The sequence below is a fragment of the Gossypium arboreum genome, chromosome 6, assembly GCF_025698485.1.
Source record: "Gossypium arboreum isolate Shixiya-1 chromosome 6, ASM2569848v2, whole genome shotgun sequence".
Taxonomy (NCBI): Eukaryota; Viridiplantae; Streptophyta; class Magnoliopsida; order Malvales; family Malvaceae; genus Gossypium; species Gossypium arboreum.
The window spans coordinates 118,689,059-118,716,757 of NC_069075.1; the positions used below are offsets into that span (position 1 = coordinate 118,689,059).

General features: G+C 32.6%; 1 non-coding gene and 1 pseudogene across 1 annotated transcript; one reads left to right on the top strand and one right to left on the bottom strand.

The window, feature by feature from the left end:
- Positions 1-7,919: 7,919 nt before the first annotated feature.
- LOC128294783 (small nucleolar RNA R71) lies at positions 7,920-8,026 on the bottom strand. The gene has a single exon (XR_008285090.1). It is a non-coding gene; the product is annotated as a small nucleolar RNA R71 (small nucleolar RNA).
- A 7,850-nt stretch (positions 8,027-15,876) lies between these two features.
- On the top strand, positions 15,877-19,298 carry LOC108477474 (amino acid transporter AVT6E-like; annotated as a pseudogene).
- Positions 19,299-27,699: the final 8,401 nt, after the last annotated feature.

The following is a 27,699-nucleotide window of genomic DNA, read 5'->3' on the forward strand; positions in this document are numbered from 1 at the left end:
AAATATTCAATCGCCTAGGCCATTATTATTCGAAAGTATATATATGTGATAGCTAAGTAATGCGTTTATTGATATTATGGTTTGAGATGAAGCTCTAGATTAATTTCATCGAACAGTTGAAATGAATGACCAATGATATTGAATGAAAACACTTTGTGACTTAAAACTCAAGGCTAAAGAAAGGTGAATTAAATTATGTGAAATTTTGGCTAGGTATATTGGGTCAAATGAGATTTTACCTAGATTAAGTATATGTGAAAAACGTCATTGATTCAACAAAATTATTGTTTCGCTTAAAACTTACTAAGCTTACGAAAGCTTACTCTGTTCGTTCATGTTTTGGTCTGTAGGTTGTGGATTCTGACTACCAGCTCGGGGATCGTCAGTACTTCGTCACACTATCTACCATTAAGGCAGCCATAAGATTGGATTATCTTATGGCATGTATAGGATAGACAATAAGTAGAATGATACTTTGACCTTCGTGTAGAAGTCATGTGATTACGGTATCTTATGGAACTTACTTGTATAAGTGTTAAATTCAAACTTTGTTTGCGTCTAGCAATTTAGTAAATGAATGATCTTTATTCAAAAAAAAAATGTTCAAAATTTTACTACCGATCGGATTCCTAGTTTAGTAACGCCTCGTCCTATTTCTCGTGCGGTTATGGGATAGGGGTGTTACATTGTATTGGTATCGAGCTACAGTTTAGTCGATTCTAGGACTAACGTGCTTTTGTGAGTCTAGTTATACATGCCGTAAAGTGATAAAAATGATAGTGTGATGATTTGACGCTTAAAATTTGTTTTTCATATTGTAATGAATTCGATCCCGATCGAGTTGTAGCAGATGGTATTGAGAGGACTGAGACATGCTTATGATGTGTCAATATTGAGAAAGGTATAATATAAGTAAGTTTTGAGTAATTGAATTTGGTATTTAAATTAAAATGACATGATATACATGTATGATAGATAAATGATGTCCTATTGTCCTTACTATAATAAGGTTATTGAGAAAGAAACCTTATACATGTTATGTAGCTGAATGGCTATTAGAGAAATAACAAGAAAGAGATTGGGGATATATGCTTATGTGTGTTTGCTTATTGAGCTGAAAGTTTAGTAAAAGAAGTATACATATATTAGATTTGAATGATATTTACGACTTAAAGTCAAGAAGCTTGTTATATGTTTATATGCGAATGAGTTGATTGAATTGCAAATATGATTTGTGCTATGTGAAATATGATAACATGTGAATAAATATGTATGAGACTCAATGATGTGAATCCGAGTTTAAAGACCCGCTGACTATATGTAGAGATTATGTCCGGGTAAAGACCCGATGGCTATGTACAGAGATTATGTCCGGATTAAGACCCACTGGCTTCATATAGAGATTTCATCCGAGCTAAAGGTCTCGACGATGATCCGGGCTAAGTCCCGAAGGGCATTCGTGCCTGTGTTATATCCGGGCTAAATCCCGAAGGGCATTCGTGCCGGTGTTATATCCGGGCTAAGTCCCGAAGGGCATTGGTTCCGGTGTTATATCCGGGCTAAATCCCAAAGGGCATTCGTGCCGGTGTTATATCCGGGCTAAATCCCAAAGGGTATTCGTGCCGATGTTATATCCGGGCTAAGTCTCGAAGGGCATTCGTGCCGGTGATGTGTATTCGGGCTTTTGTGCCTAGCACGCTTAACGCTGGTGATTGGAGCAAAGTTTAAGTGTTCATTACTATATGGATTCAAAGTTAAATGAAAGTATACGTTTAAAGTGTACATATGAGATGTTTTATAGACTTGATTAAGTCATTTCAATGTGTAATAACGAATGAATAAGATCACTATGTGTGTGAATGATTAGAGGCACTGTGTGTGCGAATTCCTTTAACCGAGCACTATGAGTGCGAGATCGGTCAGTGGGCACTAAGTGTGTGAAATGGAATTCATGTAAGACCTCGTCTGGGACGAAGGCATTGATTTGAGATAGTGTGTAAGACCATGTCTGGGACATTGCATCAGCTCGATATGTGAGAATATGTAAGACCATATCTAGGATATGGCATTGTAAGAGCTATATGTGCTTAATGAGTATCCGTAATGATTTCGAATGATTCAACGGGTATATTTAAGATGATAAATAAAGTAAGATCATAATAAGTGATACAGGTATGTACGGAAGGTATGTGAAAATCAAATGAAAGTAAAAATTTGTGAGTTCATATTACATTATGTTATGTATACTAAATAAGTGAATACGTAAAAAGATGGTGGATATGTTGTTAAGAAATGAATTCATGTTATAAATGTGTTACGGATTTAGTCTATGGGATGCTTGGTATATGAAGTCATATGTGCTATTGCTAAATGACCCCTATTTTTTGTTAATCATGTTCAAGAAATTATTTCGATTAAGTTCGACATTTGGAAGTCTATAAGAATTTTTGATGAATGCTGATAATTTTGGATATATGGGTTATGCGCTAAAATAAATCCCATGCCGGTGTACTATACGAGGCTTTATGCCTAATCGACTGTATACGGGTAGCGTTAACGGTGATTGAATGTGCTGAATGAATTAAATGTTCAGGTATGTGGAAGTTGATTTTCTGTCGGAAATAAGTTAAGTTGAATATTGAGATACGATGGAGTTATAAAGGATATTTATTGGGATGTTTGAGTATATGTGTATTTTCGATCGAGTTCTGACTTATACATGAATAAAAATGTGAGTTACAAATATGTGGGTTGATGATATGAATTATACATGTTAATATGTGATTTATATGTGTTTGAAATGCATTTGTGAATTAAATTAAGTGATTATTTCTTATGAAATCAAGGAAATGAGATATATGTCCATACTTGTAGAAATGTTTATGTATTTGTTTTAAGATAAGAAAATGATTTTATAGATCGATGCGAAATCAATAATGAATTACAGTTGCTATCAATGAGCTAATGTCTTTGTGGATATAATTCAATAAGAGGACGTTATCCTAACCTATGCATCGGTGGAAATTTTCGGGGACGAAAATCCCTAAAGGGGGGAGAGTTGTGACACCCCTAATTTGACCCTAGTCGGAAAGTGGTTTCGGGACCACAAAACCGAGTCACAAAAATAATTAATTGTTATATTTTATGCTTATTATTTATGAATAAGTATGTGTGAAAATTTCATGCTTTAATTTTGTCATTTGGATGTGAAATAAATAAAAAGGGGCTTATGTGAAAAATCTTGAAAATGTCATAGGTTAATTGGTAGTGGCTAAAAATTGCATGGTTTGAAGCATGAGGGACTTGCATGTCAAACATTCCTTTTTCTTGGTAGTGGACGGCAATGATGAGCATGAATGACACATTTTGGCATTTTGTATGTTATATTTTAGTTAAATAATATCAAATAGTTTTATAATAAATAAAGTTATTATATGTCATAAATTATAAGAGGAATTAAATAATTAAAAGGGTGAGAAAAACAAAGTTGGATCTTTTCTTCTTCTCCATTGCCGTGAGTAGAAAAGAGAAAGAAGGAAAAAAAAAAAAAGCTCAAGACACATTTGGCCATTAGCATAGATTGATTCTAAGGTATGAGTTTATGTCTTTTTTTTGTTGAAAACTTGTGAAATTGCGTTTGTATCTTAGTTCTATCTTAAACCATGAGTTATTCTCTTAGATTTTTTTTTATGGAAGCGTGTACGGTTTTGTATAGAAAATCTTATGTTTGAAATTTGTTGTTAGAAAAGGGATTAAGAGTACTTAATAGACTCCATGAGGTTAAATTTCATATGAATAGGAAATTGTGAGCTTAATTTATGAGCTAGATGCAATCCCTTATAAACCCCACGTTGAATTTCGATTTTGGTCAAAGAATGTGTATTCGGCCAAGTTCTTGATGAGTTAAATTTGATTGCTTGAAGCTTTAATTTGTAATTAGTCATTAGGTGAGTTTTAAACTTGTCAAAGTTGATAAATTAGGGGTTTAAATGGCTTGTTTATATTGTTAAGTTGGTTATGGTGATTTCATCAAATGATGGTTATTAATGATTTTGATAAATTGACCAAAGTGTAGTGATAAGTGTGAATTATATTTGACACGTTGCTCATGATTTTGTTAATTCGGTTATGTCATGTATTTAATGGTGGTGGTATAATGTTTGTGCATTATATGCTAAAATGACTTTAGGCTAAAGGGGTAATGTATTAGTAAATTCGGCAATGGAGGCTAATTTATAGAAATTTTTTTTAAGAGAAATTTATTATGTGTTATTTGAATGCCGAATATACTCCCAAATTGATGACATGAATTGTTTGTAATTTTGAGAAGTGGTAAGGTGAATATGCCAATTGATATTTCTTTAAAAATATTAGTATAGCATTCGCCATAGGTAAATGTCATAAGGATGGAATTTATGCTATTTGTTGGTAGCCTAAATCCATAAAGGAGCATTCGGTTTTGGTCTAAAGGATAGTGAATTGTTGTTGAATGGCCTCAAATGAAATGTGTATGTTATAAAATGAGTATTTGGGCAGGCTAATTGATTGAAAAGTGTTTGAAGCATGTTTGGGTGGAATCTAATTGAGTCCTTGTGACTGCTTTTAATTGTAGTAATCGGCTAAAATGGTTATTGTGTAACTATTTATATATTTTTATTATGATAGCGAATGTAACATAAATAAGGATGTGAATAAATTGTAGTTTCAGAGGTTGTTAATGAAGACATGAGTGTGGAAGCATTCGGTCAAAGAAGAATGGTTGTATGAAAGTAAGATTATAAATGTAGTAGTGCCTTGTAAAGTGCGTAAATTACATGACTTTGATAAGTGTTGCTTGTGTTTTGAGACTTATCAATGTTTTTAAATGTGCCGAATGTGACTTTTTTTGGATGATTGAGATGTGATAATTATAGTATTTTATAAATTGCTGAATGTAGTTTTAAATAATAGAGATGTGATAAGTTGAATTTGTTTAATTAAGCTCAAGGACAAAAAGGGGCACAAATTTCGGATAAGGGAAAGAGAAAGTAGCTGAATAGTCGATTCGTGATAATTCGATAACATCCGAGGTAAGTTTTAAGTATTTAAATGGAATGAATATGAATTATGTATATATGTTAAGGTCAATGACTTTTCTAAATGATGGCATATATGATGTTATGTTTAAATATGTGAATGATAACTTTAAAGAGTAAATTTGTATAAATCTGCTTGGGACAGCAGCAGTAACGTGTTTTGAAAAAAAAACACCATAAATTGATGGAGTTGAATTAGAGGCTGAATAAAATATGAGATTAAAGCTTAACGAGTCTAGTTTCTTATAAAAGAAACCTGTAAGCAAAGGAATTGCCGATAATGAGATATTTAAAGTTGTGTGAGACAGTGTCAGAATGACTCTGAAATCCTCTGTTCTGTTTTTAGAAAATCATTATAAATTGTAGAAAAATGATTATAAGATAAGATTTATATGCTTAGACTCCTTAATGAGTCTAGTTTCAAACTAATTAAACAAAAACATATTTTGAATTTTGTACAATGAGAAATTTGATTCGTAGTGAAGAGTGGTCAGTATAGTCAAACAGTGAAACAGGGAAATTTTAAGAAAAATCTGGTATTGATTGGCTAAGCCAAAAATTTTGAAAATTTTATGGATAAAATATATATGAGTCTATTTTCAGGTAAAATTAACGGCACTTCATTTGGAGTTTCGTAGCTGCATTTACGAATAATTTAATGACTGTTGCTGAGGAAAAAAAAAACAGCTTGTGCTGAATTTGTGATTATGTTGTAAACCTTGATAAAACTATTTGAGTTGCTTATAAGCTATCGATTAAATATTGGTAATAAAAGTACCAAATCCGTATTAAAGTGAAGCTATAAGCAGTAAATGACTAGTATACCTAGTCAAATTTGTTATGAAGAAATTGATGTACAAGATATGTATGTGTAGTGAGGCCAAAATGGCTAACATCAAAGGTGTGTAAGTCATCTGAATGGCCTTTATGAAAATGTGTGCTATCTTTATTTGTATAATGTGGCCGAATGATCAATTGTGAAAAGTGTGTAGTATTAATTATGTGATAAGGCCGAATGGCCAATGTGATGGATGTGAAAGTGTATATATGTGATAAGGCCGAATGGCCAATGTGATGAATGTGAAAGTGTATAAATGTGATAAGTCCCAAGGGCATTTGTGCAAGTACTATATCCGGTTAAGACCCCGCAGCTTTATGCGAGAATATTATCCTGATTTAATGTCCGTAGGCTTTGAGCTCATACTATATCCGGTTTTAAAGACCAAGGTTAAATCTTGGGATTCAAGTAAGACTTTGATATTGAGTATCCGCAGAAGTTACCATCAAATAAGTATTATGTATTTAAGATGTTCATCGTATTACTTACTCATTGGTGGATTGATTTCGAAGTGAATTATTAGTATCAAGGAGGTATGCATATGTGATTAATATTATAACTCCAAATATGAGAATGATCTAATTGGTAATGGTATGCTTGTATAATGAAGTATGTGATGAAATATTCTTATGTATTAATGTATATTCTGTCCAAAGGCCTTATGATTTGAGTATGGGTTGTGTTCAGCTAGATGTGCCAATACAAGATAAGGATTATGTTCGGTTCTTTATGTGCCAATACTGTAATTTAGTACTTATCATGTGAAATACTTGAAAATATGGAGGTGATTATGAACAAGTGGATGGGATTATTGAAAGTTGTAAAATTGGTGAAGAATGTGCTTACCATGTGAATCGAACTTCAGTTGATGAAGAATGTGCTTTGGAAATATTCGACCGTCTAGGCCATTATTATTCGAAAGTATATATATGTGATAGCTAAATAATGCGTTTATTAATGTTATGGTTCGAGATGAAGCTCTAGATTAATTTCATCGAACAGTTGAAATGAATGACCAATGATATTAAATGAAAACACTTTGTGACTTAAAACTCAAGGCTAAAGAAAGGTGAATTAAATTATGTGAAATTTTGGCTAGGTATATTGGGTCAAATGAGATTTTACCTAGATTAAGTATATGTGAAAACGTCATTGATTCAACAAAATTATTGTTTTGCTTAAAACTTACTAAGCTTACGAAAGCTTACTCTGTTCGTTCATGTTTTGGTCTGTAGGTTGTGGATTCTGACTACCAGCTCGGGGATCGTCAATACTTCATCACACTATCTACCATTACGGCAGCCATAAGATTGGATTATCTTATGGCATGTATAGGATAGACAATAAGTAGAATGATACTTTGACCTTCGTGTAGAAGTCATGTGATTACGGTATCTTATGGAACTTGTATAAGTGTTAAATTCGAACTTTGTTTGCGTCTAGCAATTTAGTAAATGAATGATCTTTATTCAAAAAAAAAATGTTCAAAATTTTACAGCCCTGATCGGATTCCTAGTTTTCGGTAACGCCTCGTCCTATTTCTGTGATAGTTATGGGATAGGGGTGTTACAATTTGCATTACACATTCACACGAGACAAGCTTTTGGCATCATTGCCGAGGATCAACAATATTGGTGAAAATTTGGTTTGTTATTACCTTTTTAATTTTGTTAGTTTAGCTTAATTAGTTGTTTTGATTTTTGTTTTTCAGGATTCAATAGACTTGTACATTGAATAGAGTAACCAATTTCTGATTTCATCACACAGTTAAATTCACATATCATCATTCTCAATTCAATATCAATTTATAAATTCATAATGTAATATAACATAATTCAACTCAATTTCATACCAATTTCCTATATCAGATAAGTTATGCAACTCTCTAGTATATTGAATTTAATCCCTATCTTGATATTCAAGTTCAACCATCAGGTTCGGTGGCATCTTGGAATGAACTTTGTCAAAGGTTTCTGCTAAGATATAATCCTCCAAACATGAATGCCAAATTGAGGAATGATATTATGTCCTTTCAGCAATCTGAGGATGAAACATTATATGAAGCATGAGAGAGATTCAAGGAGTTAGTTAGAAAATGCCCAATGCATGGTTTTCAACATTAGACGTAAAGAAATGTTTTACAGTGAATTGAATGCGCATACAAGGATGGTGGTTGACGCATATGCCAATGAGACTTTGCTTGATAAATCATATAATGAGGCATATGAAATTCTAGAAAGGACAGGAAACAACGATTATGAATACCCCACTACAAGAGTAAGGGCTGGTAGAAGAGTTGCTGGAGCAATAGAACTTGATGTGATTACTTCCTTAACAACTTAGGTATCATCTTTAATGAATATAAGTAAAACACTAAAAAGGCCAGCTGCAGTGTAGGAAATGAAAACAGTTGAGTTAGCATAGATCATGTTTTTGATGAATGCCCATCAAACCCAGTCTCAGTTTATTATATGGGAAATTTTAATCGTAGCAACAACAACCCATATTCCAACACATATAATCCGAGGTGGAAACAATATCCCAATTTTAGTTGCAGTGATCAAGGGGTGAGAAATTCTAGTAATGCTATTCGACAGAATGTTGCAAGTGCACCACCTGGATACAATCAGTTGATGCCATGAAAAAATGCTCAGCAAAGTTCAGCTTCAAGTTCTTCATCTATGGAAGTTCTATTGAATGAATACATGGCCAAGAACGATGCTATCATTCAAAGTCAAGCGGCATCTTTAAGAGCTTTAGAAAATCAAGTGGGGCAAATTGCCACAGCATTAAGCTCAAGACTGCAAAGAGCACTACCGAATGATACTTAAAATTCACGATCTCAAGGGAATGAACAATGCAAAGCCATTACACTCAAAAGTGGTACGCAGTTACCAGGAGTTATTAATGACACCACTATTGAAGAAGGTAGTTCGAATTTTAGAAATAAGAAGAATTCAGAACCAATAGTGGAGCAGGCTACAAAAGAAATAAGCAACCAGAAAAATGTTGAAGCAGATTCATCTTGTATTGCCAATAAAAATGCCACGGCAATACAACCTCAACAAATGGAAGGAAGGCCACCACCACATTTTCTTTAGTGTTTCTAAAAATCTAAGCAAGATTTTCAATTCAAGAAATTCTTGGATGTCTTGAAGCAATTACATATCAACATACCATTGGTGGAAGCATTGAAACAAATGCCCAACTATGTGAAATTCATGAAATATATCTTATCAAAAAAAAAAAAGAAGATTAGGGAGTTTGAAACTGTCACTCTCACTGAAGGGTGCATAGCAATCCTAAGAAACAAATTGCCACCAAAACTGAAGTATCCATGGAGTTTTACTGTACCTTGCTCTATTGGAAATCATTATGAAGGAAAAACATTATGCGACTTAGGTGCAAGTATAAATCTAATGCCTATGTTTGTTTTTAGGAAGTTGGGAATATGGAAGCCGAGATCTACAACTGTCACTTTGCAATTAGCTAATCGTTCATATGCACATCTAGAAGGTAAAATTGAAAATATGTTGGTAAGAGTTGACAAATTTATTTTTCTAGTAGATTTTATTATTCTGGAATGTGAGGCTGATAAAGAGGTATCAATCATACTTGGGAGACCTTTTCTAGCAACTAGTAGAACATTAATTGATGTACAAAAAGGTGAATTAACAATAAGAGTTAATGATTAGCACATAAGATTTAATGTTTTCGATGCTATTAAGTGTGTAGATACAAATAAAGAATTTCATGCTATTGAGATTGTTGACACAATAGTTCATGAATAATTTGCAAAATTTTATCACAATAATTCTAATGGTGATGCAGACTCATTTGAGTTAATTGAAGCAGAAATGATTGAAGAGTTAGGTGAACTGATGGAAGCTAAGAAAATTGAGAATGGACCAAGGAGAAGTTTTGAATCATTAAATTTATCAGACCATTCTTTTAAACCTCATCGACCATCCATAAAAGATCCTCCTATGTTGGAATTAAAGCCTTTTCCAGTACATCTGAAGTATGCTTACTTGGGAGATAACAACACATTGCTAGTAATTATCACTGTGGCTTTGACATTAGATCAAAAGGCTCAATTTTGAAAGTTTTAAAGAAATCTAAGAACGCATTGGGGTGGACGATTACGAACATCAAAGGAATTAGTCCAAAAATCTTCATGCAGAAGATATTACTAGAGGATTGCCATGGAAAATCTATCAAACAGCAGAGAAGGCTAAATCCCATTATGAAGGAAGTTCTCAAAAATGAGATTATTAAATGGCTGGATGCTGGAATTATATACCCAATTTTTGATAGTTCTTGAGTGATCTCTGTTCAATATGTACCTAAAAAAGGAGGTGTCACCGTGGTAAGCAATGATAGCAACAAACTCATTCCTACCGTACTGTCACGAGATGAAGGGTTTGTATGGACTATCGAAAACTCAAAAAAGCAACAAGGAAGGACCATTTTCCTCTACCATTTATTGACCAAATGTTAGATAGATTAGCGGGGAAAACCTACTATTGTTTTCTATATAGTTATTCGGGGTACAACCAGATTGCCATAGCTCCTACTGATCAAGAGAAGACCACATTCACATGTCCTTATAGTACTTTTGTGTTCTTAAGAATGCCATTTGGATTTTGTAATGCGCCTGCAACATTTCAACGTTGCGTGATGGCAATATTTTTAGACATGGTGGAGAAATTTTTAGAAGTTTTTATGGATGACTTCTCGGTGTTTGGCGAAACTTTTGAAGACTGTTTAAAAAATCTTGAGTTAGTTCTTTGTCGATGTTATGAAACCAACCTTGTTCTCAATTGGGAGAAATGCCACTTCATGGTCTGTGAACGCATTATTCTCGGACATAAAATTTCACAGCAAAGGATTGCTGTTGACAAAGCAAAAATTAAAGTTATTGAGAAATTTCACTACCCTCCACAATTAAAGATATTTACAGTTTTCTTGGCCATTCAGGATTCTATCGACTCGATTTATCAAAGATTTTTCGAAAATATCCAAACATCTGTGTACATTGTTAGAACATAACATATCTTTCAATTTTGATGAGTTGTTCTTACAAGTATTTGAGGAATTGAAAAAGCAATTAGTCATAGGACCAATAGTCATGGCACCAAGTTGGATTTTACCTTTTGAATTTGTATAATGCTAGTGATTTTGTTGTAGGGGTAGTACTTGGTTGAGCAAAGAAAGGACAAGGTATTTCATGCTATCTACTATGCAAGCCGTATGTTGACAGATTCACAGCTAAATTATACTGCCACTGAGAATGAGCTGTTACCTGTGGTATTTGCCTTCGACAAATTCATAGCTTATTTAGTAAGCACCAAAGTTATGGTTTATATAGCCTATTTTGGTATTAAGTACTTGGTGACCAAGAAAGATGTCAAGCCTAGATTAATTCGATGGATACTACTATTGCATAAATTTGATATGGAAATTAGAGATAGCAAAGGCATAGAAAATCAAGTGGTTGATCACTTTTCTCGAATTGAAGCAGGAAATGAAGATGGTGAAGCACATTCAGGATGATTTCCTAGATGAACAACTGTTAGTTGCCATGGCATTATCGTGGTATGCTGATATCATAATTTTTTTGGTTAGTGGATTGCTGCCACTTAAGCTCACCAATCAAAGACGAAGGAAATTTATTCATGATGCCAAGCAGTATTACTGGGATGAGCCATTTTTTTTCAAACATTGTGTAGACCAGATAGTTCGGAGGTGTGTTCTGGATGACGAGATTCAAAGTATTTTATATCATTGTCATTTAGTATCGTATGGAGGACACTTTGGGAGCATGAGAAGTGTTGCAAAAGTTTTCCAATTTAGTTTTTATTAGCCAAACATGTTTAAAGATGCTCATAAATTTTGTCAAGCTTGCGATCGCTATTAAAGAATTGAAAATCAATTGAGGAGTTATGCAATGCCCTTGCAAACTATTTTAGAAGTGAAACTATTTGACGTATGGGGAGCTAATTTTATATGTCCATTTCCATGTCTGTTGCGATGTATACATACTTGTAGCTGTTGATTATGTCTCTAAGTGGGTTGATGTTGTTTCTCTACCAATGAACAATGCCAAATCGGTACTGAAATTTCTACATAAGAATATTTTTACCAAGTTTGTACCCTTCGTGCTCTGATGAGTGATGAAGGTTCACACTTTGACTACAAATTAGTTGCTAATGCTCTGAACATATATGGATTTAAACATAAAATTGCCATGACATACCATCCTCAAACAAATGGACAAGCAGAAGTCTTTAATAGAGAGATTAAAAAAATTCTGGAGAAGGTAGTCAATCCAACCCACAAAGATTGGTCATCCAGATTGGATAAAGTTTTGTGGGCATATCGAATTGCATTCAAGACACCATTGGAGATGTCGCCTTTCAATTTTGTTTATGGGAAACCCTGTCATTTGCTCGTTGAAGTTGAACATAAGACATATTGGGAAATTAAGAAATTGAATATGGATTGGGGTGCTGTTGGTACTAACCACCTATTGGAGTTGAATGATATGGGAGAATTCAGAGCGCAAGCTTATAAGAATGCCAAGCTATACAAAGAAAAGACCAAACGATGGCATGACAACAAGATTTTGCCACAACAATTTGCACCTGGAAAACAAATCTTGTTATTTAATTCCAAGCTCAATTTTTTTCCTGGCAAATTAAAATCTCGTTGGTCTGGCCCATTTGGGATAGTGCATGTCTATCCTCATGGAGCTGTAGAATTCAAAGATAGCATGTAACACCCCTTACCTGTGTTCGACGCCAAAACAAGGTACGAGGCATTATCGAAACATACACATGCAATCGTACAAAACCGAGACATAATTTTTACATCCAAATTAAACTTTTCAATTTTCATCACTAGGTCCCTGATATGGATCTACGAGGCCCAAAACATACTATGGAAGCGGTCTGGGACTAAACTGAGAGCTTTGGAAAACATTGGAAAATTTCTTGAAAAGAGAGGCGTACGCCCGTGTCCAAGGCCATGTCCTTCACACAACCATTCACATGCCATATTTTCCATACTTAGTCATTACACACTCATTCAACCAACTCATGCCTCTCACAAAATGCATCATCATAACATATAACTTAACTAATATTAGCCAACATCGATGGCCTTATACAAAATAAGTTATCAAATATTAAAGGCCAACATTTTAGGGAAAATCAATTATGGCATATATTAAAATAACCAAGTCCTCTATACATGCCATAATTCAAAATACCAAAAGAATGATGATAGTGTGGATGGATCTCTGACGATCTCCATACCTCGAGCTAGCTTGGTGACACTACAAAGCAAGGGAAAAGAGAGGGGAGTAAGCACATAGCTTAGTAAGTAGGTATGTAAATAATAAAAAAATTATTAACATGCTTTTATAAATCCTTAAAATATTTTTTCAAAATAATACAATCATAACTACACCCAGATCCACTATTTACTCAAGCTCAAAACAAGCTATCTATTCAAGCCACAGTCACTAAATTATTTATATATAAAGCTATGGACCTCAAAATTAATATCTGCTAATTTTTCAAAAAACTAGACTCGCATATATTCTTACCATAAAATTTTTAGAATTTTTGGTTTAGCTAATAAGTACATTTTATTCTTTAAATTCACCCCTATTTTGCTGTCTGACAGTTCTGACACCTCTTCACTAAAAATTAATTATCTCCTCACACAGGATTTGGATGATATTCCTATTTGTTTATCTTAAAAATAGACCCATTAAGGATCTTAAGTAAATAAATTAAAACTCATAATTATTTTTTATGATTTTCTCAAATCAGAACAGGGGATTCTGAAATCTTTCTGACTCTATCTCACAAAAATTCAAATATCTCATAATATGAAATTTTTTTGCTTACACTGTTTCCTTTATATAAAAATAAACTCAATAAGATTTAATTTAATATCTTATTCAACCTCTAATTTTATTTCCACCATTTTTGGTGATTTTTTAAATTCACACAACTGTTGCTGTCCAAAACTATTTTATTACTAAATTTCACTCTTTCATGTTTTCTTTGTAGTAACTTTCATTGTAACACTTATTCCATATCAATATTACCAAAGTTCGATCACATATCGAGCACATTGCTCATAAGTTTACACACATATACCTGCACTTATTCATCACATAGTCATATTCAATTACACCTAGTCATTTCCCGTTGAACATATCGGAATAATAACGGATACCCGATAGCCTGCACATAGTACCAACCTTGTAGTCAAAGCTACCTTCTTCACAAAGTGTCCTTCACATAGTACCACACTTGTGACCAAAGCTATCTTTCTTCACAAAGTGGCCTTCACATAGTACCACACTTGTGACCAAGCTATCTCTTCTCAAAGTGGCCTTCACATAGTACCACACTTGTGACCAAGCTATCTCTTCTCAAAGTGGCCTTCACATAGTACCACACTTGAGTCACTAGTGATATGTCACTTGTATCCTATTCTATTCCTAATGTTCAACCGGAAAATTTCTCACTTTTTGATACTATTCAATTTCATTCAATATTCAGCCACATTTTATAAAACATAATAAAATGTGATAACGTAAGTAAAAACGATGCATTATTTACATACAACATACATCGGTGCAAAATATGAGGAATTTTAGTTCACAACCTTTTCTATTTCCCAATCAAGGTCAATTCCTCATCTTTCTTGATCTATAATAACACATTTAACTCATTTAATACTCACATTATTCAATTTAGTCCAAAAATACACTATGGCAAAATTATTTTTTTACCCTTAAAGTTTAATATATTTACAATTTTGCCTCTAGGCTCGTAAGATGAAAAGCACTTATTTTTGTCAAATCCTAAGCCTAGCCGATTCATATTCCCTCTTATAGCAGCTCACATTTTTCACTAAATCACATTTTGTACACATAATGTTACAACTTTTACAAATATGTCCTTTTATGCAATTATTAACAAATCACTTAGTAAAAGTCGTTTATCACACCCTAAACTTTCATATTCTTCCATAAAACATCAAAACACATGTATGTAATCCATGTGTAAATTTTTAAACACAAACCTAGCTCAAAATAATGGTGGAAAGAACTAAACTGAGCTACGAGGATTTCAAAAATGTAAAGAACATTAAAAACGGGGCTAAAATAGACTTATAATCGAGCTTGGAAGCTTGAAAAACCCTAGCTATGTCTTCCTCATGTGAAATTCGGCCAAGAGGTTGAATATGGACAAAAATTGGCCTTTAATTTTGTTTTTCATTCATTTTAATTACTAAATGACCAAAATGCCCCTAACTTAATAATATTCTATTTCACCTATTTCAAGTCCATTTTTGTCCAAAAATTTATCCAATGCTCTAATTACCATTTAAGGACCTTCAATTTAAAACTTCATAAAAATTGGGCACCTCTGGCATATAGAACTCAACTTTTTCACTTTTTACAATTTAGTCCTTTTGACTAAATTGAGTGCCCAAATGTCAAAATTTTTGAACGAAATCTTTATAAACTAATTTCATAAAAATGTAGACCATAAAAATATAATAAAAACACATTTTTCTATGTCGGATTTGTGGTCCCCAAACTACTGTTCCGACTAGACCCAAAATCGAGCTGTTACACGGCAAGACTGGTTCTACTTTCAAAGTCAATGGCCAACAATTAAAAAATTACTTTGGAGCTCCTATAATCCGTGATAAAAATTCCTTAACTTTTTAATCTGTTTAATATTTCTCCCCTGCATTGTTTTATTCATTTACTTTGTTTTTAATTTCTTTGTTTAGTTTATTCAATAATTTTACTTAACCACTATAGGAAAATAGGCCTTTAGCGGCGTTTTATCAACAAACGCCGCAAAAATTTTAAAATACAGAGCAATAGCGGCGTTTTAAGAAAAACACCGCTAAAAACAGAGCAACAGCGGCGTTTTAGTAAAAAACGCCACTAAAAACAGAGCATTAGCGGCGCCTTCGGTAAAACGCCGCTAAAAACCAGAGCATTAGCAACGCTTTTGGTAAAACACAGCTAAAAACCAGAGCATTACCGGCGCTTTTGGTAAAACGCCGCTAAAAACCAGAGCATTAGTGGCGCTTTTGGTAAAACGCCGCTAAAAACCAAAGCATTAGCGGCGCTTTTGGTAAAACGTCTCTAAAAGTCATATAACCCCTAAACCCGAACAAAAATCATAAACACTAATCTTATAACCCTAAAATAATAATTATTAAAATTTATGGTTATACAATATATTAAATATTCTCTTATATAATCGTAAAAGAGATATGTAGTATTGAATTTAAAATATTAATTAAATTAATTATCATTATAGTTTAAGATATATAGTTTAGGGTTTAAGTAGGTTTATGAGTTAACTATATATGGTTTAAGATATACGGTTTAGGGGTTAACTAGTATTTGAAGCTTTATGATGAATTATGGGTTTAGGGATTATGATTTTGGGTTTAAAGGTTAGGGTTGAATTAGTTTAATTACAATGGGACAATTATTAACTTCTTAAGAGATAATTTTCTTTCCAGATTCTTACATGGGATGCTATTAAGAAAGGGTGATTTTGAATGTGGAATTAGCATTTGTTGAACTATGTATAATTTCCAAGCTTATATAACATAGAAATTAATATCTTACAGAGTGGACATTACAACTAGAGTACGTTCTAATAGAGAAATTGTTTTATTAAAGTTATGTAACTTTGTATAAATAATAATGCTATTGTGTATTTTTATCTTTTTTTGTTTAAATATATTTAGATTAAATAGAATGTCTCAAATAAAATATGTTAAAAATTAAGTTTAGGTTAAGGGTTTAAGGAAATGATACTATTAGCTAGAAATTAACTGAAGAACATTTAAGATTCATGCTATTTTGTATATACTCATATTATTTAATATAAGAATATAAACACACACACACACACACACATATATATATATGTGTGTGTGTGTGTGTGTGTGTGTGTGTGTGTGTGTTTTAATTTGTACTACACTAACATTGGCCACATGAATTCCCAATAATATGTATACGATTATGGTTTAAGGTTAGCAGTTTTTAAAGTACTTTATAGTTTGGGCTTTATGGTCTAGGAGTTATGGTTGATTTAGGGGTTACCGAATGGTTTTGGGGTTTAAAGTTTGGGGTTAGGGGTTTTGTGTTTGTGGTCAAGGTTTAGGGTTTAGAGTCTCAGGTTTAGGGTTTTAAATTTAGAGTATAATTTTGGATTTTAATTTAGAAGATAAATGTATATAAGATAAATATATATAAATTATTATTTTAAAATATATATAAATATATATATGAAAAGTGGTTTAGTGTGCAATTGTGTACATGAACTGTAATTTGATGTAGATCTTGTAATATATTTACGCTTCTTGATATAATAAATATATAGCATCATGTTTTTTTAATTAATTTATATGCATACATAATATGTATTTTAAAATGTGTATTAAATCAAAATTAAAGTTTCAACTATAGTTAGGGTTTAGAGTGTAAGTTTATTGTTTGAGGTTTAAAGTTTAAGGTATATTATTGAATATTGAACCAATATTTAGAATTTTATGAGATTCTTGAAAATTTGTACTAAACCTAGTATAAATATATGAAATATAGATATTGTACTACACTAACATTCATCACAAGAATATTATTAGATATAATTTAAAAGAAATTCTAAATATATAGTTTTAAATTTTGATCAATTTTTATAAAATATTAAGGTATTAGCGGCGTTTATACATAAAACGCCGCTAAAGATCGAAATATGGCGTTTTCAAGAAAACGCCATAAAATTTCATTATACATTACAGTAAAATGGCGTCGTTTACTATTCATCGTTTCCTCTGAATAGTAATGGCTTTAGCGGCGTTTCTATAATAAACGCCACAACTCGTATTAGAACGGCGTCTTTTTGTAGTGTAGATAAAAGAGGCATTAGTGGCGCTTTGCTGAAAACGCCGCAAAAGGTCTCATTACCGGCGCGTTGCTAAAAACGCCACAAAATTTCCATATTTGAAATGGCGTCGTTTTTTCTCTCCTGAGGTTTATGCCCTTTACCCGAAATCAGTTTCATTTTTTGCTAAGTAATTTTCCCCCATTTCGTCTCTTCCTTCCCTAAATCCCTAAAACACCTCTTTCTTTTTTCCCCAAATCATCCCCTAATTCCCCAAACCCGAAATCCCTAACATTTTCCCCAAGTCCCCTTTTTTTCCCTTATTCTATTCCCCCATCCCCAAAATCCCTAACTATTTTCCCTTTCCTCTCGTCGACGGTCATATGCTTCATGGGTTTGAAATGGTTAGTTTTTGAGTCCCCTTGAGATTAATGTGTAGTTACTGTATTACTTGCCTTTTTTTTTTTGTTTGAAATGGTTTGAAATGGATTTGAATTATATTTGATTATTATGGGTGATGTTATGTCTGGTTCGGTTCGTCATATTGGGGTTCTCGATCAGTGGTTAGGACTGGTTTTTGGGATCATAGGAAGTTATTGGTTTTGGTTGTTATGGTTGTTTTTCTTGCTCCACTTTGCGTGTTAGATAGGATTGATTCATTGAGCATGACTTCGGCTGCTTCGGTAGCTCTCGCTGTTGTTTTCGTTGTGGTTTGCTTTGCTGTTGCATTCATTAAGCTTATTGAAGGGAAGATAGAGGCTCCAAGGATGACCCCAGATTTTGGATCAAAAATGGCAATTTTGGATTTACTAGTAGTTGTCCCTATTATGACTAATGCATATGTTTGCCATTTCAATGTTCAACCTATATACAATGAGCTCGAAGGGCGATCTCCTCAAAAGATGAATCAGTTGGGGAGGACAACTACTCTTTGTGTTGTGGTCTATGCCTGAACAACAATATCAGGGTATTTGCTCTTTAGAAAGGACACTGAAGGTGATGTTTTGACCAATTTTGATAGGAATCTGGGAATTCAATTTAGCACTGCTTTGAATTATATTTGCTCTTCATTTGGTTCGGTTTTCCTCGTTATTCACTTTTCCTACGGCAAACTCGGATAACTTGGTGTTTGAGGATCACTCCTCTCACGGAGAGTAAAAAAGGTCTTTGGCATTAACAGTAATATTGTTAGTGCTTATATATATTGGATCTACTATGATCCTAAATATATGGACAGCTTTCAAATTTACTGGAGCAACAACAACTTTTTCCTTAGGTTTTACGTTCCCTGCTCTAATTGCATTGAGTATAAGTCAGCAAGAAGAGAGCATGAGCTTGAGCAGAGTAGAGGAATTTTTGTAGTGGTTAATGTTAATATTGGCTGTGATAGTTAGCATTGCTGGGATAATCCAAAATATCTATACTAAATTGCAATGATAATATGTATACAATGTAACTTACTGTCTTTTAATGGTATTGAACTTGGTCCTATTTCTCCTGTTAATGTTATACCAAATTGCTGGCTGTTTTTTTAATCATTTTATTTGTTTATTCCCACCTGTTATTAACAAATATAATTAATATTATACCAATCATTAAATGCTGTTTATTTTTAGAACTCATTTGATTGTTTTGTCGACCAGAAACAGAGTTCTGTTCTTCAAATGCAATGAGTAGGGAAGTCTCTCGACATTATTAGAGATCAATCCCAAGCATCTCTAAATAAACCCTCAAGAAAACATTTCCAATTCAATCAAGGTAATCATTGTCTTCCCTAACATTTATGTTTCTTTCAACATGTTTTTCCTTTTATGTTTTCAATGTTTAATTAACATTTAATTACATTCCTAAATTTTTAATGTTTTTCCTAACATTTAATTAACATTTTAATTACATTCCTAAATTTTTAAGCTTATTTCATCCACTCTTTTTTGTGTTTTGTCTCGATTTGGCTTCCTTCGTTAAGTTTCCTGTAGAAGCTTACTTATCTTTTATTTTCAAGAAACAGATTTAGGTAATGGAAGATGTATGCCTGTGTGTTTGTGTCTATATATATGTATGTATTTGGTACTAGATGAAAGCTTTACTCCAGTTTTGAAATATAGAAGTTTTGCATACATTGATCAATTTCTGGCTCTTTTCCTTTGAATACATGGTTCTCTTGATACTAAATACTCAGGTACTTTCTGCATATTCTGTGATTCTTATTAGATAAGTTATATATCAATAGTTATGTTAGTTTCCATCAAGGCTTCTGTAAACATAAAGTTGGTATTCTGGTTAGGAGAAGTTAACGTTTATGAGTTTTGTGGAGTATGATTCTGCACATGCAAATTTAGTTTGTTTCAAGCTGTGCATTTTCATGTTTACATAATAATGGTGATTCCATTTTGGTTTTTTAGATGTTCTTTTGGTTCATGTTTTTATCTAACTTATGTGTTTAGTGTGGACTTAGATTGATTTAAGAGTTTAATGCTGTCTTGTTGCTCACATTTTATATAAAAAAATTGTTATATTTTGTTTGAAAATGCTTTTCAATTTCTAATTATAAAATGAGATGTCGATTGAAGGTAATAAATGCTATGGTGAAGGAAGAAAATGGCAATCGATAATGGTATTTAGAATGGCAAGCTTATATTGGATATAGTAAATTGCAAGAAGACTCAATATATTATGATGCTTTTCATGGTCATTGGCAAATTCCAGTTGATTGGGGTTGAAGCAATTGATTTTAATATTTAATATTTAATATTTTTAAATGTCTTTAAAAGTTATAACTAATTTTTATCAAAATAGTATTAATTATTATTTGAAGTATGAATAAGTATGAATAAGAACACGTGATAATCAGTGTCATCTTGAGTAGTTCCTGTCATCACATCCTTAAGTTTCCTTTGTCCCATTGATGATAAGTGTGCTTTCTATATAGTGCGTTTTGCGATTTTCTTTGAGGTGTATGACTTCATTTATCGCTTCTGCTCCTCCCGCAAGTATTGGTTCAACTGAAGCTGCCATTTAATCTTCGAATTAAAATATGGTATTGATATAGATAAAGTTTTTATATTTGCTTAAACTGAAAGATATTTGGTGCTACTCTTATAATCTTACATCTGGTCTAGGTACTATCGAGCACCTGAAATAATATTTGGTGCAACTAAATACACCACAGCCATTGACATTTGTTCTAGGTACGTACAGGTTTAGTTGCTAAATTTTTTTCCTTATTTCTTTGCATTTTCACTTTAAATTACTTAACAAATATTAGTTTTGGACTCCACCTCTGTTTTCTGGTGAGAGTGGAGTAGACCGTGCACGCTTTTATTAAGGTACGTTTTAAATATTTTAAAGATTCAAAGTATATAGGTGGAAACCCGACCTTATAGTATTAATTATTTGAAGTATGAATAAGTATGAATTATTTTATTACCATATATGTAGCTTGCTTGTCCATTATAATTACAACAATAGTGACCTTCTCTTCAACCTTATTTTAAATATTGTAAAGATTCAAAGTATATAGGTCGGAAACCGACGGGTTGCCTTATATCGAGTGCAAGATATAATGGATCCTCCTAGGTGTAACAACGCCACGTATGATGAATCTTAAAAATTCAAGAAGAATTGAAAAAGTTCTATCGCTATTGAATATTTATATAACCTTAATTTATTTCCAATTTACTTATAAAAATTAAACTACGAATCTTTCTTGATATTATTATATTCAAATTACTATTTTGTTATATTAATAATGTGTGATTTTAATATTTAATATTTTAAATGTCTTTAAAAGTTATAACTATTTTTATCAAAATAGTATTAATTATTATTTGAAGTATGAATAAGTATGAATAAGTTTTTATATTTTGGTTCAACTTAATTATTATTTGATTCAACTTAAGTATGAATAAGTATGAATTAATTTTATTACCATATATGTAGCTTGCTTGTCCATTCCTTATTTTAAATATTTTAAAGATTCAAAGTATATAGGCTGGAAACCTGACGGGTTGCCTTATATCTAGCTGCAAGATATAATGGATCCTCCCTAGGTGTAACAACGCCACGTATGATGAATCTTAAAAAATTCAAGAAGAATTGAAAAAAGTTCTATCGCTATTGAATATTTATATAACCTTAATTTATTTCCAATTTACTTATAAAAATTAAACTACGATTCTCTCTTGATATTATTATATTCAAATTACTATTTTGTTATATTAATATTTAATATTTTTAAATGTCTTTAAAAGTTATAAATAATTTTATCAAAATAGTATTAATTATCATTTGAAGTATGAATAAGTATGAATAAGTTTTTATATTTTGGTTCAACTTAATTATTATTTGATTCAACTTAAGTATGAATAAGTATGAATTAATTTTATTACCATATATGTAGCTTGCTTGTCAATTCCTTATTTTAAATATTTTAAAGATTCAAAGTATATAGGCTGGAAACCTGACGGGTTGCCTTATATCGAGCTGCAAGATATAATGAATCCTCCCTAGGTATAACAAAGCCACGTATGATGAATCTTAAAAAATTCAAGAAGAATTGAAAAAAGTTCTATCGCTATTGAATATTTATATAACCTTAATTTATTTCCAATTTACTTATAAAAATTAAACTACGATTCTTTCTTGATATTATTATATTCAAATTACTATTTTGTTATATTAATAATGTTTGATTTTAATATTTAATATTTTTAAATGTATTTGTATAAAAAAATATTTCCAAAATGTTCTATGGAGCTTATAAATAATTCTATCGACCTTAAAAAGAATTAAAAATTTCAACATTGAAGGGCCAATTATAAATTATTTTATCATTATAACAATATTGATCATTGTTTAAATATATTATAACTAATTTTTATCAAAATAGTATTAATATTGATCATTACTTAAATAAATTACATAACTCACATAACGTATATAACAACTTACATAACTTAACTAATACATGTAGTTTAATCTAATAATTTCGTTAAAAGCATATAGTTTAAAAGTTCAAATTTCATAACTTACATAATCTACATACCTTACATAAAACATAAATATATATCATATCAATACTTACATAATAAACAACTTACCCGTGTAACTTATTGCCAACTTTAGACTTCAACAACTACGAAATGGATAGGACTTGGATGAATTTCTCAAGGGCAAGCAACGAGTATCAAAATGGAGTGCAATCCTTTTTAGATTTTGCATTTCACAATTCAAGCCAAGAGAATATGATTCTTTGCCCGTGTAAGAAGTGTGGCAATATCTATTGGCATTATCGTAAAGTTGTCTACGAACATCTAATTGTTGATGGCTTCATTCGGGGGTATAAAAAATGGATTTTCCATGGAGAGTTTACACCTAGTGGAGCCTCTTCGACGATTAATCCGGGTTATCCTTATAGTGGTTATCGTCAGCATGTTAGAGAAGATGACATGGAAGGTATGATGCGGGATGCATTTAATATGCGGAGTGAAAGTTTCCAATCATTTCCACCAAACTATGTTGCATCTGATGACTATAATATCGGTGAGAATACTTTTATGGAAACGAGAAGAAGTGTACCGGATGAACAACCGAATGAAGAAGCGGCGAAGTTCTACACGTTACTTGGTGAAATGAATGAAGAACTTTATGAGGGATCAAAATATTCGAAAATGTCATTCTATATTCGCCTTTTCCACTTAAAATGTTTGGGAGGGTGGACCGGAAACTCTTTGACAATGCTGTTAGAGCTTTTGAGAGAAATGTTCCCATTTGCAAAAATCCTTCAATCATGTAAAGACATGAACAAAGTGATAAAAGATTTGGGCCTTGGGTACAACAAAATTCATAGTTGCCCAAATGATTGCATGTTGTATTGGGGTGATCGGAGAAATCAACAGTCTTGTCATGTTTTCGATAAATCTCGTTGGATGAATAGAGATGCAGAAGATGTTAATGAGGATGAATATGGGCCACAGTCAAGAAGGAAGCCGAACAAGATTTTGTGATATTTCTCGCTAATCCCAAGGCTTCAAAGGCTATTCATGTCGTCAAAGGCAATTGAGTTTATGACGTGGCATCATGATCAATGAACGAATGATGGATTATTAAGGCATCCTGTAGATTCTTTTGCATGGAAATCATTTGACAATAAATTTCCAAGCTTTGCAAGTGATCTTCGGAGTGTAAGGCTCGGGTTAGCATCTGACGGATTTAATCCTTTTAAAATCATGAGCACCTCGACAAGAGACTTGGCTTTGTGGTCCTTGTTCCTTATAATTTGCCTCCATGGCTTCGCATGAAGCAATCTTCTTTGATATTATCTATGATTATCCCGAGAGAAAGGCCGAAAATGATATTGACATATATCGCAACCACTTATTGAAGAGTTAAAACAATTATGGGCGGGTGTTGAGACGTATGATGTATTGAGAAAGGAGAACTTTTACCTACGTCTTTGCTTTGATGTGGACAATTAATGATTTCAAAGATATGCGAATTTATCAGGTTGGAGTACCAAAGGACGTTATGCTTGTCCTTATTGTGCTGCTCAAACGTGTTCACAGTGGTTATATAATGGGAAGAAGTTCTGCTATATGGGGCATCGTCGGTGGTTAGATGAAAATCATAGATATAGATTTCAGAAGGCTTTATTTGACGGTACTGAAGAGTTGAAAAAAGCTCCTGAGCAGACTATTGGATCTGAAATCTTATTCATGTTAAAAGATATGGATTTCAGTTACGAGAAGCTGAATCAACCATCTAACAGGCAAACAAATAGACGATCGAAGGATGAATCTGATGATGAATCTAACGAGGAGGATGACCCTAATGAGGCGGACTTGTGGAAGAAAAGAAGTATTTTTTTTGAGTTGCCTTATTGGGAGCATCACATATTACGCCACAATCTTGATGTGATGCATATTGAGAAGAATGTCTGCGAGAACATCATCCGGACAATTTTGAACGTCGATGGTAAATCAAAAGATAATCTTCAAAGTCGACTTGATTTAGTTCACATGGGAATTAGGCGTGATCTTCATCCCCAAGTACTTCCTAATGGAAAATATTGGTTGCCGCCTACAATTTTTGCAATGTCAAAGGAAGAGAAAGAAATGTTCTGCACGGTGTTGAAGGATATAAAGGTTCCGGATGCGTATTCATCAAATATATCTCGATGTGTAAGTCTTAAAGATCGAAGACTATATTCATTAAAATCACATGACTATCACATCCTGATGCAAGATCTACTTCCAGCTTGCTTTTACGGTCTTTGTATGTCAAAGAAGGTAATGTCTGTATAATTGAGCTGTCCAATATAATGAAAGCAATTTGTGGCAAAGTTCTGAATGTTGAAGAACTTGAAAAAGTACAAGATCGAGCCGCTTCGACATTATGCAATTTGGAGAAGATCTTTCCACCTTCCTTCTTCACTATTATGGTGCACCTTGTCATTCATCTCCCTCGTGAAGCAATAATTGGTGGGCCGGTTTTCTATCGTTGGATGTATCCAATTGAAAGGTGCTAATTTATTTCAAAGGCATTCACTTTTATACCTATAGTTACCAGTTTTGATAATGTTGTATATGGTGTTTAGGTTCCTAAGCAAATTGAAGTGTTATTGCCATAACAAGCGTTATCCGGAAGGATCAATTGCTAAAGGCTACTTGGCAGAGGAGTGTACGACATTCTGTTCTAGATATTTAGATGTTGAAACAAGAATGAATAGACCAAGTAGAAATGCCAGACTCAATGATCCTAACTTGGACAAAACTTATTTATTTCAAAGTTATGGAGAACCAATCGGCAAAGTTGAAATTGTAGAATTAGATGACCGATCTTGGATACAAGCACATGGATATGTTCTTTTCCACCACGATACACTTGAACAATTACGCAAGTAAGTTCTAGAATATGATAAATATTCTTCTTTTTTTGATTTTTTTTATTATTTAACGAATTAAACATGTGTTTAACATAGTGAGTACAAACAAATCTTAAGATCTCATCCACGCTCACGAAGATTACAACATCACGAGATTAATAGGTTATTCGCAGAATCTTTTCATGAATGGTTAAGCCAAACGGTATGCAACTCAACATTTTATTGAAAAATAATAATGTTTTCTCATAACATTTATAATGACTCAATTTACTTTCGATTCAATAGGTTTGGAGTGGGAATGTCATTAATGACGAAGTTAAATGGCTTTCCCAAGGTCTGAATCGAGTAGTAAAAATATATAGTGGCTTCATCATGAATGGATTCAGATTTCATACCAAATATCGCGAGAGATTGAGGAGAACTCAAAATTGTGGAGTAGTTGTTAATTCTTTAATTACAAGTTACGCTAGTGCTAGAGACGAGAATCTGCCGAGGAAATGTGGAGTATTATGGACTTCTAACCGACATTATTGAGTTGGATTATTATGAAAAATGGAAAGTTGTCTTATTTCGATGTGATTGGTGATGCTAATATCTTTCATGTAATTAAAATGATCGATTTGGTTTTACAATGGTGAATTTCTCTCGATTGATTCACATTGGAGAACATTTGATAGACGAGCCATATGTATTTTCTTCTCAAGTTAAATAAGTTTTTTACTCGAAAGATCCAATTGATGAGGGTTGGTACGTTGTACTCCGAAACACCCCTAGAGACTTGTTTGACATGGGGAATGGAAGTAGAGATGACATCGGTGAAAGATCAGAAACTTTGCCTTTTCCAGAACAAGACTTAGATGAAAATATCCCTAGTACTAGTACACAATTTCAATGGGTTCGTCAGGATGTAGACGAAGATATTTAGGATTTATGATGTAGTAAGATTTTATGATTTTTTATTTATATGTATAAGATTTTATGATTTTTATTTATATGTAATGTTATAATATTAACATTGGTCATGTTATATAATTTAACTATTTTATATTTACTATTATTGTTATTTCTTACTAAAATTTTATCTATTTTATGTGTTATGGGACAAATGCCTAGAAGAAGATTAAGAGATCTTAGTATTGTACGAATACTACAAATTCGGAAGAAGTAAGTCTTGAAATGAGTGTTGTTGGATCTTCAAGCGTCTTAGGAGACACTTGACGAGTCTGTGGAATTTCAAAGTAATGTTAAGTTTATTTTACAAATTGTATTAAATTTTATTCTTGATTTATTTTTAAATTTCAATATAGTAATAATTTATTATTTTTCAGCTGAAAATGGTGGGACGCTGCAGAGGTCGAGAGGCGTATGCTCCTAATGATTTATATAACTTAAATTACATTGAGCGTGTCAAAGTAACTAGAAATGACCATGGTCACTGTTGGACAAGAAGCTCGACTTTTAGCGGGCTATTTGGGCATTATAGCACGAAATGCCAATATGTTGCCCATCAACTACGAATCATGGCATAACATGCTTGATAGCAATAAAATCAAGCTCTCTAATATTAAGGTAACAAAACGTTAATGTAATTATAATACTTTGGTTTAAGTTTCATTTATATTTACTTCCTAAACTTGTGTTTTTTAGGATAGGTTTGCTTTAGAGGTCTCTGATGCCTATATTAAGAAGGCATTGGGTAAAAAATGGAGAGACAATAAAAGCATTTTGAAAAAAGAATATTTTAAAAACCCATAAGCCTCAAGAAAAATTGCAAAATGTCCCACCGGAATGCCGAGGTACCAATGGGAAGATACGGTTCGATTTTGGAATTCGAAGAAAAGAGAGGTATTATGTACTTGCAAACTCTTATAAATTTTTGGTTTATAGTATTTACTATATACGTAATAATAATTTCATTATGTAGGACCGTGAGCGAGTTGGAACAAGCAAGAGCAA